The sequence below is a fragment of the Triturus cristatus genome, chromosome 6 (genome assembly GCF_964204655.1).
Source record: "Triturus cristatus chromosome 6, aTriCri1.1, whole genome shotgun sequence".
NCBI lineage: Eukaryota > Metazoa > Chordata > Amphibia > Caudata > Salamandridae > Triturus > Triturus cristatus.
Genome location: NC_140589.1, coordinates 101,017,190 through 101,029,905, shown reverse-complemented (window position 1 = coordinate 101,029,905; position 12,716 = coordinate 101,017,190). Strand labels below are relative to the sequence as shown.

Genomic DNA, 12,716 nt, shown 5'->3' with positions numbered 1-12,716 from the left:
TCATCTGGTAGACAACTGGACTCCAGCACACTTACAGCAATTTCCTCAGGGCTTTGATCAGGGGCTGCTTAAATTTGCATACTCCACCCTATGTTTTGACTTTGAGATCCCTTGTTGAAATTGCTTTAGCCAGCCAAGAGGTGGCTATTGTCTCAATTTCAAAGCAGCTTTGAGCCGTTCAAGTGGCTGGTGAATAGCACTTTCTCTTTGTTCGCCTCAAAGTTCTAAAGAGTTCTCCATAGGTCCTGCTCTGTACAGATTGTTCAAAGATCTGTTGGAAGTGCATATAATAGGATAAATAAATTGAGGGCATTCCTTTTCAGTACCTCACCTGCATGGCTGTCTGGCCTCTGGAATATGCTGGGAAAGCAAGTCAGGATGGCCGAGTGGTCTAAGGCGCTGCCTTCAGGTCGCAGTCTCCTCTGGAGGCGGGGGTTCAAATCCGACTTCTGACAGTCCTGTGTTTACTCTAATTTTTTTCTTGAGAAATATGATCATTTCCCTCGCAGTGGCTTATAGGATTGTCTTCTTGGAAGAGTGCAGTGAGTTTTTTTCTTGCTCTAGCCACTATTGGCCTAAGCTCTGTGCATTTTTTGGTTCCCAATATCTTTCTCACCCTTTAGATGAAAAAGCAGCATGGGGTCAGGATGGCTGAGTGGTCTAAGGCGCTGCGTTAAGGCCGCAGTCTCTCCTGGAGGCGTGGGTTCGAATCCCACTTCTGACAAAACTTGAATTCCATTTTCTCTCTCAGTTCCTTTAGAATCTCAGCTAAAAATTGGCAATGTAAATAATATCTGAATAAGTACCAAACTTCAGTTTCAACTGCAAATGCATTTGCCCTATTCTATCTTTAACGTTAATGTAATATTCTTCTAGCACTCGTGGTGTTTTATATTTCTTTTGTGGGGTACTTTAAAAATCTTTTTTATGAAAGAAATGGGTTACATTAAGTCTTGTGATGTTTTAGGTTTCTAATAAGGAGGTTTTAAATTTTATGTCACGTCATTTTCAGATGCTTCATTCAAGAGATGTTTCCACTATAGAATGCAGAGCAAGGGCAAAAATACAAGTGATAGAGCGAGTGAGTGAGAAGGAGTGTTGTGGAAGGAGAGAATGAAACAAAGACAGAGTGAGTGAACGGCAGGGAGGCATAGAAGAGTAGTCTAGTAGTGAAGGAGACCTGCTTTTCCCTGCTCTTGACCTCCCGCCCATCCCCAAACAACCACAAACATACCTTCTGTGCAAAGTTGGTATGCAGAATTTCACGCCTCAGCAAGTGAGGGTGAGTCCCAGGCCAGGGGCTAAAGAGCAAAAGAGTGCCTGTGCTCAGACTTTCCCTGCTAGGGATAGTTTATCTGGAACAAGGCCTACTCTCTTGTATCCAGCAAGGATCTGCAAGGTACATTGGCAGCATACATTTGCATAAACTGCCCCACCTATTGATTCCTACTTCCTGTGCTGTAGTTGTTTGTGTAGAGAGAGAGGTCGCAGGCAAGGAAATGTTGTGAGTCGGATACAGGACCCTAAATAGCTGGTGAGAGGTATGTGGTGTTCTAAAAGCATGAAAACTGTATACCTGTGAAATAAAGTGCTTTCGTATGTGTTCTTCTGTGTTTATTGTCCTGTGCATAAAGTTGCACCTTGTGTTTGAAGGTTTAAATTATTTCAGGCTTGCATGGAGGTAGACGTTTCTGAGTAACTTTTATTCATTTCTTAAAAGCCTATACTGTCAGGATGGCCGAGAGGTTTATGGCGCTGTGTTTAGGCCACAGTCTCCTTTGGAGGCGTGGGTTCGAATCCCACTTCTGACATGCCTTTTGGAGATTTAATCTCCTTTATCAGGTTAACATCTGATGGAAGTTGCATCTGTTGGTCTTCACCTGGCACGTTATTCCGTTCTCCTCTTGTCAAGAGAGATGGGGTTTCTCATATATTTAGGTTCTATAACGTCTTGCTGACAAAGCGCAATCCTTACCAAATGAGCATAGGACCCATGTAAGAGGTCATCTGGAAGAGTCATGCTCTTGTATGCCCTGCCCACACGGGCCCAGCAAATTTGGAAGAATGCCTTGCATCTGGTAGACAACTGGACTCCAGCACACTTACAGCAATTTCCTCAGGGCTTTGATCAGGGGCTGCTTAAATTTGCATACTCCACCCTATGTTGTGACTTTGAGATCCCTTGTTGAAATTGCTTTAGCCAGCCAAGAGGTGGCTATTGTCTCAATTTCAAAGCAGCTTTGAGCCGTTCAAGTGGCTGGTGAATAGCACTTTCTCTTTGTTCGCCTCAAAGTTCTAAAGAGTTCTCCATAGGTCCTGCTCTGTACAGATTGTTCAAAGATCTGTTGGAAGTGCATATAATAGGATAAATAAATTGAGGGCATTCCTTTTCAGTACCTCACCTGCATGGCTGTCTGGCCTCTGGAAGATGCTGGGAAAGCAAGTCAGGATGGCCGAGTGGTCTAAGGCGCTGCCTTCAGGTTGCAGTCTCCTCTGGAGGCGGGGGTTCAAATCCCACTTCTGACAGTCCTGTGTTTACTCTAATTTTTTTCTTGAGAAATATGATCATTTCCCTCGCAGTGGCTTATAGGATTGTCTTCTTGGAAGAGTGCAGTGAGTTTTTTTCTTGCTCTAGCCACTATTGGCCTAAGCTCTGTGCATTTTTTGGTTCCTAATATCTTTCTCACCCTTTAGATGAAAAAGCAGCATGGGGTCAGGATGGCCGAGTGGTCTAAGGCGCTGCGTTAAGGCCGCAGTCTCTCCTGGAGGCGTGGGTTCGAATCCCACTTCTGACAAAACTTGAATTCCATTTTCTCTCTCAGTTCCTTTAGAATCTCAGCTAAAAATTGGCAATGTAAATAATATCTGAATAAGTACCAAACTTCAGTTTCAACTGCAAATGCATTTGCCCTATTCTATCTTTAACGTTAATGTAATATTCTTCTAGCACTCGTGGTGTTTTATATTTCTTTTGTGGGGTACTTTAAAAATCTTTTTTATGAAAGAAATGGGTTACATTAAGTCTTGTGAAGTTTTAGGTTTCCAATAAGGAGGTTTTAAATTTTATGTCACGTCATTTTCAGATGCTTCATTCAAGAGATGTTTCCACTATAGAATGCAGAGCAAGGGCAAAAATACAAGTGATAGAGCGAGTGAGTGAGAAGGAGTGTTGTGGAAGGAGAGAATGAAACAAAGACAGAGTGAGTGAATGGCAGGGAGGCATAGAAGAGGAGTCTAGTAGTGAAGAAGACCTGCTTTTCCCTGCTCTTGACCTCCTACCCATCCCCAAACAACCACAAACATACCTTCTGTGCAAAGTTGGTATGCAGAATGTCACGCCTCAGCAAGTGAGGGTGAGTCCCAGGCCAGGGGCTAAAGAGCAAAAGAGTGCCTGTGCTCAGACTTTCCCTGCTAGGGATAGTTTATCTGGAACAAGGTCTACTCTCTTGTATCCAGCAAGGATCTAGAAATCCTGCATGAATCTGCAAGGCACATTGGCAGCATAAATTTGCATAAACTGCCCCACCTATTGCCTTCCTACTTCCTGTGCTGTAGTTGTTTGTGTAGAGAGAGAGGTCGCAGGCAAGGAAATTTTGTGAGTCGGATACAGGACCCTAAATAGCTGGTGAGAGGTATGTGGTGTTCTAAAAGCATGAAAACTGTATACCTGTGAAATAAAGTGCTTTCGTATGTGTTCTTCTGTGTTTATTGTCCTGTGCATAAAGTTGCACCTTGTGTTTGAAGGTTTAAATTATTTCAGGCTTGCATGGAGGTAGACGTTTCTGAGTAACTTTTATTCATTTCTTAAAAGCCTAAACTGTCAGGATGGCCGAGAGGTCTAAGGTGCTGTGTTTAGGCCACAGTCTCCTTTGGAGGCGTGGGTTCGAATCCCACTTCTGACATGCCTTTTGGAGATTTAATCTCCTTTATCAGGTTAACATCTGATGGAAGTTGCATCTGTTGGTCTTCACCTGGCACGTTATTCCGTTCTCCTCTTGTCAAGAGAGATGGGGTTTCTCATATATTTAGGTTCTATAACGTCTTGCTGATAAAGCGCAATCCTTACCAAATGAGCATAGGACCCATGTAAGAGGTCATCTGGAAGAGTCATGCTCTTGTATGCCCTGGCCAGACGGGCCCTGCAAATTTGGAAGAATGCCATTCATCTGGTAGACAACTGGACTCCAGCACACTTACAGCAATTTCCTCAGGGCTTTGATCAGGGGCTGCTTAAATTTGCATACTCCACCCTATGTTGTGACTTTGAGATCCCTTGTTGAAATTGCTTTAGCCAGCCAAGAGGTGGCTATTGTCTCAATTTCAAAGCAGCTTTGAGCCGTTCAAGTGGCTGGTGAATAGCACTTTCTCTTTGTTCGCGTCAAAGTTCTAAAGAGTTCTCCATAGGTCCTGCTCTGTACAGATTGTTCAAAGATCTGTTGGAAGTGCATATAATAGGATAAATAAATTGAGGGCATTCCTTTTCACTACCTCACCTGCATGGCTGTCTGGCCTCTGGAAGATGTTGGGAAAGGAAGTCAGGATGGCCGGGTGGTCTAATGCGCTGCGTTCAGGTCGCAGTCTCCTCTGGAGGCGTGGGTTCAAATCCCACTTCTGATAGTCCTGTGTTTAATCTACTTTTTTTCTTGAGAAATATGATCATTTCCCTCGCAGTGCCTTATAGGATTGTCTTCTTGGAAGAGTGCAGTGAGTTTTTTTCTTGCTCTAGCCACTATTGGCCTAAGCTATGTGCATTTTTTGGTTCCTCATATCTTTCTCACCCTTTAGATGAAAAAGCAGCATGGGGTCAGGATGGCCGAGTGGTCTAAGGCGCTGAGTTAAGGCCGCAGTCTCTCCTGGAGGCGTGGGTTCGAATCCCACTTCTGACAAAACTTGAATTCCATTTTCTCTCTCAGTTCCTTTAGAATCTCAGCTAAAAATTGGCAATGTAAATAATATCTGAATAAGTACCAAACTTCAGTTTCAACTGCAAATGCATTTGCCCTATTCTATCTTTAACGTTAATGTTATATTCTTCTAGCACTCGTGGTGTTTTATATTTGTTTTGTGGGGTACTTTAAAAATCTTTTTTATGAAAGAAATGGGTTACATTAAGTCTTGTGATGTTTTAGGTTTCCAATAAGGAGGTTTTAAATTTTATGTCACGTCATTTTCAGATGCTTCATTCAAGAGATGTTTCCACTATAGAATGCAGAGCAAGGGCAAAAATACAAGTGATAGAGCGAGTGAGTGAGAAGGAGTGTTGTGGAAGGAGAGAATGAAACAAAGACAGAGTGAGTGAATGGCAGGGAGGCATAGAAGAGGAGTCTAGTAGTGAAGGAGACCTGCTTTTCCCTGCTCTTGACCTCCCACCCATCCCCAAACAACCACAAACATACCTTCTGTGCAAAGTTGGTATGCAGAATTTCACGCCTCAGCAAGTGAGGGTGAGTCCCAGGCCAGGGGCTAAAGAGCAAAAGAGTGCCTGTGCTCAGACTTTCCCTGCTAGGGATAGTTTATCTGGAACAAGGCCTACTCTCTTGTATCCAGCAAGGATCTAGAAATCCTGCATGAATCTGCAAGGCACATTGGCAGCATAAATTTGCATAAACTGCCCCACCTATTGCCTTCCTACTTCCTGTGCTGTAGTTGTTTGTGTAGAGAGAGAGGTCGCAGGCAAGGAAATGTTGTGAGTCGGATACAGGACCCTAAATAGCTGGTGAGAGGTATGTGGTGTTCTAAAAGCATGAAAACTGTATACCTGTGAAATAAAGTGCTTTCGTATGTGTTCTTCTGTGTTTATTGTCCTGTGCATAAAGTTGCACCTTGTGTTTGAAGGTTTAAATTATTTCAGGCTTGCATGGAGGTAGACGTTTCTGAGTAACTTTTATTCATTTCTTAAAACCCTATACTGTCAGGATGGCCGAGAGGTCTAAGGCGCTGTGTTTAGGCCACCGTCTCCTTTGGAGGCGTGGGTTCGAATCCCACTTCTGACATGCCTTTTGGAGATTTAATCTCCTTTATCAGGTTAACATCTGATGGAAGTTGCATCTGTTGGTCTTCACTTCGCACGTTATTCCGTTCTCCTCTTGTCAAGAGAGATGGGGTTTCTCATATATTTAGGTTCTATAACGTCTTGCTGACAAAGCGCAATCCTTACCTAATGAGCATAGGACCCATGTAAGAGGTCATCTGGAATAGTCATGCTCTTGTATGCCCTGGCCAGACGGGCCCTGCAAATTTGGAAGAATGCCATGCATCTGGTAGACAACTGGACTCCAGCACACTTACAGCAATTTCCTTAGGGCTTTGATCAGGGGCTGCTTAAATTTAGATACTCCACCCTATGTTGTGACTTTGAGATCCCTTGTTGAAATTGCTTTAGCCAGCCAAGAGGTGGCTATTGTCTCAATTTCAAAGCAGCTTTGAGCCGTTCAAGTGGCTGGTGAATAGCACTTTCTCTTTGTTCGCCTCAAAGTTCTAAAGAGTTCTCCATAGGTCCTGCTCTGTACAGATTGTTCAAAGATCTGTTGGAAGTGCATATAATAGGATAAATAAATTGAGGGCATTCCTTTTCAGTACCTCACCTGCATGGCTGTCTGGCCTCTGGAAGATGCTGGGAAAGCAAGTCAGGATGGCCGAGTGGTCTAAGGCGCTGCGTTCAGGTCGCAGTCTCCTCTGGAGGCGTGGGTTCGAATCCCACTTCTGACAAAACTTGAATTCCATTTTCTCTCTCAGTTCCTTTAGAATCTCAGCTAAAAATTGGCAATGTAAATAATATCTGAATAAGTACCAAACTTCAGTTTCAACTGCAAATGCATTTGCCCTATTCTATCTTTAACGTTAATGTAATATTCTTCTAGCACTCGTGGTGTTTTATATTTGTTTTGTGGGGTACTTTAAAAATCTTTTTTATGAAAGAAATGGGTTACATTAAGTCTTGTGATGTTTTAGGTTTCCAATAAGGAGGTTTTAAATTTTATGTCACGTCATTTTCAGATGCTTCATTCAAGAGATGTTTCCACTATAGAATGCAGAGCAAGGGCAAAAATACAAGTGATAGAGCGAGTGAGTGAGAAGGAGTGTTGTGGAAGGAGAGAATGAAACAAAGACAGAGTGAGTGAATGGCAGGCAGGCATAGAAGAGGAGTCTAGTAGTGAAGGAGACCTGCTTTTCCCTGCTCTTGACCTCCCACCCATCCCCAAACAACCACAAACATACCTTCTGTGCAAAGTTGGTATGCAGAATTTCACGCCTCAGCAAGTGAGGGTGAGTCCCAGGCCAGGGGCTAAAGAGCAAAAGAGTGCCTGTGCTCAGACTTTCCCTGCTAGGGATAGTTTATCTGGAACAAGGCCTACTCTCTTGTATCCAGCAAGGATCTAGAAATCCTGCATGAATCTGCAAGGCACATTGGCAGCATAAATTTGCATAAACTGCCCCACCTATTGCCTTCCTACTTCCTGTGCTGTAGTTGTTTGTGTAGTGAGAGAGGTCGCAGGCAAGGAAATGTTGTGAGTCGGATACAGGACCCTAAATAGCTGGTGAGAGGTATGTGGTGTTCTAAAAGCATGAAAACTGTATACCTGTGAAATAAAGTGCCTTCGTATGTGTTCTTCTGTGTTTATTGTCCTGTGCATAAAGTTGCACCTTGTGTTTGAAGGTTTAAATTATTTCAGGCTTGCATGGAGGTAGACGTTTCTGAGTAACTTTTATTCATTTCTTAAAAGCCTATACTGTCAGGATGGCCGAGAGTTCTAAGGCGCTGTGTTTAGGCCACAGTCTCCTTTGGAGGCGTGGGTTCGAATCCCATTTCTGACATGCCTTTTGGAGATTTAATCTCCTTTATCAGGTTAACATCTGATGGAAGTTGCATCTGTTGGTCTTCACTTGGCACGTTATTCCGTTCTCCTCTTGTCAAGAGAGATGGGGTTTCTCATATATTTAGGTTCTATAACGTCTTGCTGACAAAGCGCAATCCTTACCAAATGAGCATAGGACCCATGTAAGAGGTCATCTGGAATAGTCATGCTCTTGTATGCCCTGGCCAGACGGGCCCTGCAAATTTGGAAGAATGCCATGCATCTGGTAGACAACTGGACTCCAGCACACTTACAGCAATTTCCTTAGGGCTTTGATCAGGGGCTGCTTAAATTTAGATACTCCACCCTATGTTGTGACTTTGAGATCCCTTGTTGAAATTGCTTTAGCCAGCCAAGAGGTGGCTATTGTCTCAATTTCAAAGCAGCTTTGAGCCGTTCAAGTGGCTGGTGAATAGCACTTTCTCTTTGTTCGCCTCAAAGTTCTAAAGAGTTCTCCATAGGTCCTGCTCTGTACAGATTGTTCAAAGATCTGTTGGAAGTGCATATAATAGGATAAATAAATTGAGGGCATTCCTTTTCAGTACCTCACCTGCATGGCTGTCTGGCCTCTGGAAGATACTGGGAAAGCAAGTCAGGATGGCCGAGTGGTCTAAGGCGCTGCGTTCAGGTCGCAGTCTCCTCTGGAGGCGTTGGTTCAAATCCCACTTCTGACAGTCCTGTGTTTACTCTAATTATTTTCTTGAGAAATATGATCATTTCCCTCGCAGTGGCTTATAGGATTGTCTTCTTGGAAGAGTGCAGTGAGTTTTATTCTTGCTCTAGCCACTATTGGCCTAAGCTCTGTGCATTTTTTGGTTCCTAATATCTTTCTCACCCTTTAGATGAAAATGCAGCATGGGGTCAGGATGGCCGAGTGGTCTAAGGCGCTGCGTTAAGGCCGCAGTCTCTCCTGGAGGCGTGGGTTCGAATCCCACTTCTGACAAAACTTGAATTCCATTTTCTCTCTCAGTTCCTTTAGAATCTCAGCTAAAAATTGCCAATGTAAATAATATCTGAATAAGTACCAAACTTCAGTTTCAACTGCAAATGCATTTGCCCTATTCTATCTTTAACGTTAATGTAATATTCTTCTAGCACTCGTGGTGTTTTATATTTGTTTTGTGGGGTACTTTAAAAATCTTTTTTATGAAAGAAATGGGTTACATTAAGTCTTGTGATGTTTTAGGTTTCCAATAAGGAGGTTTTAAATTTTATGTCACGTCATTTTCAGATGCTTCATTCAAGAGATGTTTCCACTATAGAATGCAGAGCAAGGGCAAAAATACAAGTGATAGAGCGAATGAGTGAGAAGGAGTGTTGTGGAAGGAGAGAATGAAACAAAGACAGAGTGAGTGAACGGCAGGGAGGCATAGAAGAGTAGTCTAGTAGTGAAGGAGACCTGCTTTTCCCTGCTCTTGACCTCCCACCCATCCCCAAACAACCACAAACATACCTTCTGTGCAAAGTTGGTATGCAGAATTTCACGCCTCAGCAAGTGAGGGTGAGTCCCAGGCCAGGGGCTAAAGAGCAAAAGAGTGCCTGTGCTCAGACTTTCCCTGCTAGGGATAGTTTATCTGGAACAAGGCCTACTCTCTTGTATCCAGCAAGGATCTAGAAATCCTGCATGAATCTGCAAGGCACATTGGCAGCATAAATTTGCATAAACTGCCCCACCTATTGCCTTCCTACTTCCTGTGCTGTAGTTGTTTGTGTAGAGAGAGAGGTCGCAGGCAAGGAAATGTTGTGAGTCGGATACAGGACCCTAAATAGCTGGTGAGAGGTATGTGGTGTTCTAAAAGCATGAAAACTGTATACCTGTGAAATAAAGTGCCTTCGTATGTGTTCTTCTGTGTTTATTGTCCTGTGCATAAAGTTGCACCTTGTGTTTGAAGGTTTAAATTATTTCAGGCTTGCATGGAGGTAGACGTTTCTGAGTAACTTTTATTCATTTCTTAAAAGCCTATACTGTCAGGATGGCCGAGAGTTCTAAGGCGCTGTGTTTAGGCCACAGTCTCCTTTGGAGGCGTGGGTTCGAATCCCACTTCTGACATGCCTTTTGGAGATTTAATCTCCTTTATCAGGTTAACATCTGATGGAAGTTGCATCTGTTGGTCTTCACTTGGCACGTTATTCCGTTCTCCTCTTTTCAAGAGAGATGGGGTTTCTCATATATTTAGGTTCTATAACGTCTTGCTGACAAAGCGCAATCCTTACCAAATGAGCATAGGACCCATGTAAGAGGTCATCTGGAATAGTCATGCTCTTGTATGCCCTGGCCAGACGGGCCCTGCAAATTTGGAAGAATGCCATGCATCTGGTAGACAACTGGACTCCAGCACACTTACAGCAATTTCCTTAGGGCTTTGATCAGGGGCTGCTTAAATTTAGATACTCCACCCTATGTTGTGACTTTGAGATCCCTTGTTGAAATTGCTTTAGCCAGCCAAGAGGTGGCTATTGTCTCAATTTCAAAGCAGCTTTGAGCCGTTCAAGTGGCTGGTGAATAGCACTTTCTCTTTGTTCGCCTCAAAGTTCTAAAGAGTTCTCCATAGGTCCTGCTCTGTACAGATTGTTCAAAGATCTGTTGGAAGTGCATATAATAGGATAAATAAATTGAGGGCATTCCTTTTCAGTACCTCACCTGCATGGCTGTCTGGCCTCTGGAAGATACTGGGAAAGCAAGTCAGGATGGCCGAGTGGTCTAAGGCGCTGCGTTCAGGTCGCAGTCTCCTCTGGAGGCGTTGGTTCAAATCCCACTTCTGACAGTCCTGTGTTTACTCTAATTTTTTTCTTGAGAAATATGATCATTTCCCTCGCAGTGGCTTATAGGATTGTCTTCTTGGAAGAGTGCAGTGAGTTTTTTTCTTGCTCTAGCCACTATTGCCCTCAGCTCTGTGGATTTTTTGGTTCCTAATATCTTTCTCACCCTTTAGATGCAAAAGCAGCATGGGGTCAGGATGGCCGAGTGGTCTAAGGCGCTGCGTTAAGGCCGCAGTCTCTCCTGGAGGCGTGGGTTCGAATCCCACTTCTGACAAAACTTGAATTCCATTTTCTCTCTCAGTTCCTTTAGAATCTCAGCTAAAAATTGGCAATGTAAATAATATCTGAATAAGTACCAAACTTCAGTTTCAAATGCATTTGCCCTATTCTATCTTTAACGTTAATGTAATATTCTTCTAGCACTCGTGGTGTTTTATATTTGTTTTGTGGGGTACTTTAAAAATCTTTTTTATGAAAGAAATGGGTTACATTAAGTCTTGTGATGTTTTAGGTTTCCAATAAGGAGGTTTTAAATTTTATGTCACGTCATTTTCAGATGCTTCATTCAAGAGATGTTTCCACTATAGAATGCAGAGCAAGGGCAAAAATACAAGTGATAGAGCGAGTGAGTGAGAGAGAAGGAGTGTTGTGGAAGGAGAGAATGAAACAAAGACAGAGTGAGTGAACGGCAGGGAGGCATAGAAGAGTAGTCTAGTAGTGAAGGAGACCTGCTTTTCCCTGCTCTTGACCTCCCACCCATCCCCAAACAACCACAAACATACCTTCTGTGCAAAGTTGGTATGCAGAATTTCACGCCTCAGCAAGTGAGGGTGAGTCCCAGGCCAGGGGCTAAAGAGCAAAAGAGTGCCTATGCTCAGACTTTCCCTGCTAGGGATAGTTTATCTGGAACAAGGCCTACTCTCTTGTATCCAGCAAGGATCTAGAAATCCTGCATGAATCTGCAAGGCACATTGGCAGCATAAATTTGCATAAACTGCCCCACCTATTGCCTTCCTACTTCCTGTGCTGTAGTTGTTTGTGTAGAGAGAGAGGTCGCAGGCAAGGAAATGTTGTGAGTTGGATACAGGACCCTAAATAGCTGGTGAGAGGTATGTGGTGTTCTAAAAGCATGAAAACTGTATACCTGTGAAATAAAGTGCTTTCGTATGTGTTCTTCTGTGTTTATTGTCCTGTGCATAAAGTTGCACCTTGTGTTTGAAGGTTTAAATTATTTCAGGCTTGCATGGAGATAGACGTTTCTGAGTAACTTTTATTCATTTCTTAAAAGCCTATAGTGTCAGGATGGCCGAGAGGTCTAAGGCGCTCTGTTTAGGCCACAGTCTCCTTTGGAGGCGTGGGTTCGAATCCCACTTCTGACATGCCTTTTGGAGATTTAATCTCCTTTATCAGGTTAACATCTGATGGAAGTTGCATCTGTTGGTCTTCACTTGGCACGTTATTCCGTTCTCCTCTTGTCAAGAGAGGTGGGGTTTCTCATATATTTAGGTTCTATAACGTCTTGCTGACAAAGCGCAATCCTTACCAAATGAGCATAGGACCCATGTAAGAGGTCATCTGGAAGAGTCATGCTCTTGTATGCCCTGGCCAGACGGGCCCTGCAAATTTGGAAGAATGCCATTCATCTGGTAGACAACTGGACTCCAGCACACTTACAGCAATTTCTTTAGGGCTTTGATCAGGGGCTGCTTAAATTTGCATACTCCACCCTATATTGTGACTTTGAGATCCTTTGTTGAAATTGCTTTAGCCAGCCAAGAGGTGGCTATTGTCTCAATTTCAAAGCAGTTTTGAGCCGTTCAAGTGGCTGGTGAATAGCACTTTCTCTTTGTTCGCCTCAAAGTTCTAAAGAGTTCTCCATAGGTCCTGCTCTGTACAGATTGTTCAAAGATCTGTTGGAAGTGCATATAATAGGATAAATAAATTGAGGGCATTCCTTTTCAGTACCTCACCTGCATGGCTGTCTGGCCTCTGGAAGATGCTGGGAAAGCAAGTCAGGATGGCCGAGTGGTCTAAGGCGCTGCGTTCAGGTCGCAGTCTCCTCTGGAGGCGTGGGTTCAAATCCCACTTCTGACAGTCCTG

At 43.5% G+C, this 12,716-nt stretch overlaps 10 non-coding genes across 10 annotated transcripts; all 10 read left to right on the top strand.

Moving 5' to 3' along the window:
• The first annotated feature begins 641 nt into the window (after positions 1-641).
• On the top strand, positions 642-724 carry TRNAL-AAG (transfer RNA leucine (anticodon AAG)). The gene has a single exon. It is a non-coding gene; the product is annotated as a tRNA-Leu (tRNA).
• A 1,004-nt stretch (positions 725-1,728) lies between these two features.
• TRNAL-UAG (transfer RNA leucine (anticodon UAG)) lies at positions 1,729-1,811 on the top strand. The gene has a single exon. It is a non-coding gene; the product is annotated as a tRNA-Leu (tRNA).
• Positions 1,812-2,712: 901 nt separating this feature from the next.
• Positions 2,713-2,795, top strand: TRNAL-AAG (transfer RNA leucine (anticodon AAG)). The gene has a single exon. It is a non-coding gene; the product is annotated as a tRNA-Leu (tRNA).
• A 1,024-nt stretch (positions 2,796-3,819) lies between these two features.
• TRNAL-UAG (transfer RNA leucine (anticodon UAG)) lies at positions 3,820-3,902 on the top strand. The gene has a single exon. It is a non-coding gene; the product is annotated as a tRNA-Leu (tRNA).
• A 901-nt stretch (positions 3,903-4,803) lies between these two features.
• On the top strand, positions 4,804-4,886 carry TRNAL-AAG (transfer RNA leucine (anticodon AAG)). Its single transcript has one exon. It is a non-coding gene; the product is annotated as a tRNA-Leu (tRNA).
• Positions 4,887-5,910: 1,024 nt separating this feature from the next.
• On the top strand, positions 5,911-5,993 carry TRNAL-UAG (transfer RNA leucine (anticodon UAG)). The gene has a single exon. It is a non-coding gene; the product is annotated as a tRNA-Leu (tRNA).
• A 632-nt stretch (positions 5,994-6,625) lies between these two features.
• On the top strand, positions 6,626-6,708 carry TRNAL-CAG (transfer RNA leucine (anticodon CAG)). Its single transcript has one exon. It is a non-coding gene; the product is annotated as a tRNA-Leu (tRNA).
• A 2,008-nt stretch (positions 6,709-8,716) lies between these two features.
• On the top strand, positions 8,717-8,799 carry TRNAL-AAG (transfer RNA leucine (anticodon AAG)). The gene has a single exon. It is a non-coding gene; the product is annotated as a tRNA-Leu (tRNA).
• A 2,008-nt stretch (positions 8,800-10,807) lies between these two features.
• On the top strand, positions 10,808-10,890 carry TRNAL-AAG (transfer RNA leucine (anticodon AAG)). The gene has a single exon. It is a non-coding gene; the product is annotated as a tRNA-Leu (tRNA).
• Positions 10,891-12,627: 1,737 nt separating this feature from the next.
• TRNAL-CAG (transfer RNA leucine (anticodon CAG)) lies at positions 12,628-12,710 on the top strand. Its single transcript has one exon. It is a non-coding gene; the product is annotated as a tRNA-Leu (tRNA).
• The last annotated feature ends 6 nt before the right edge of the window (positions 12,711-12,716 follow it).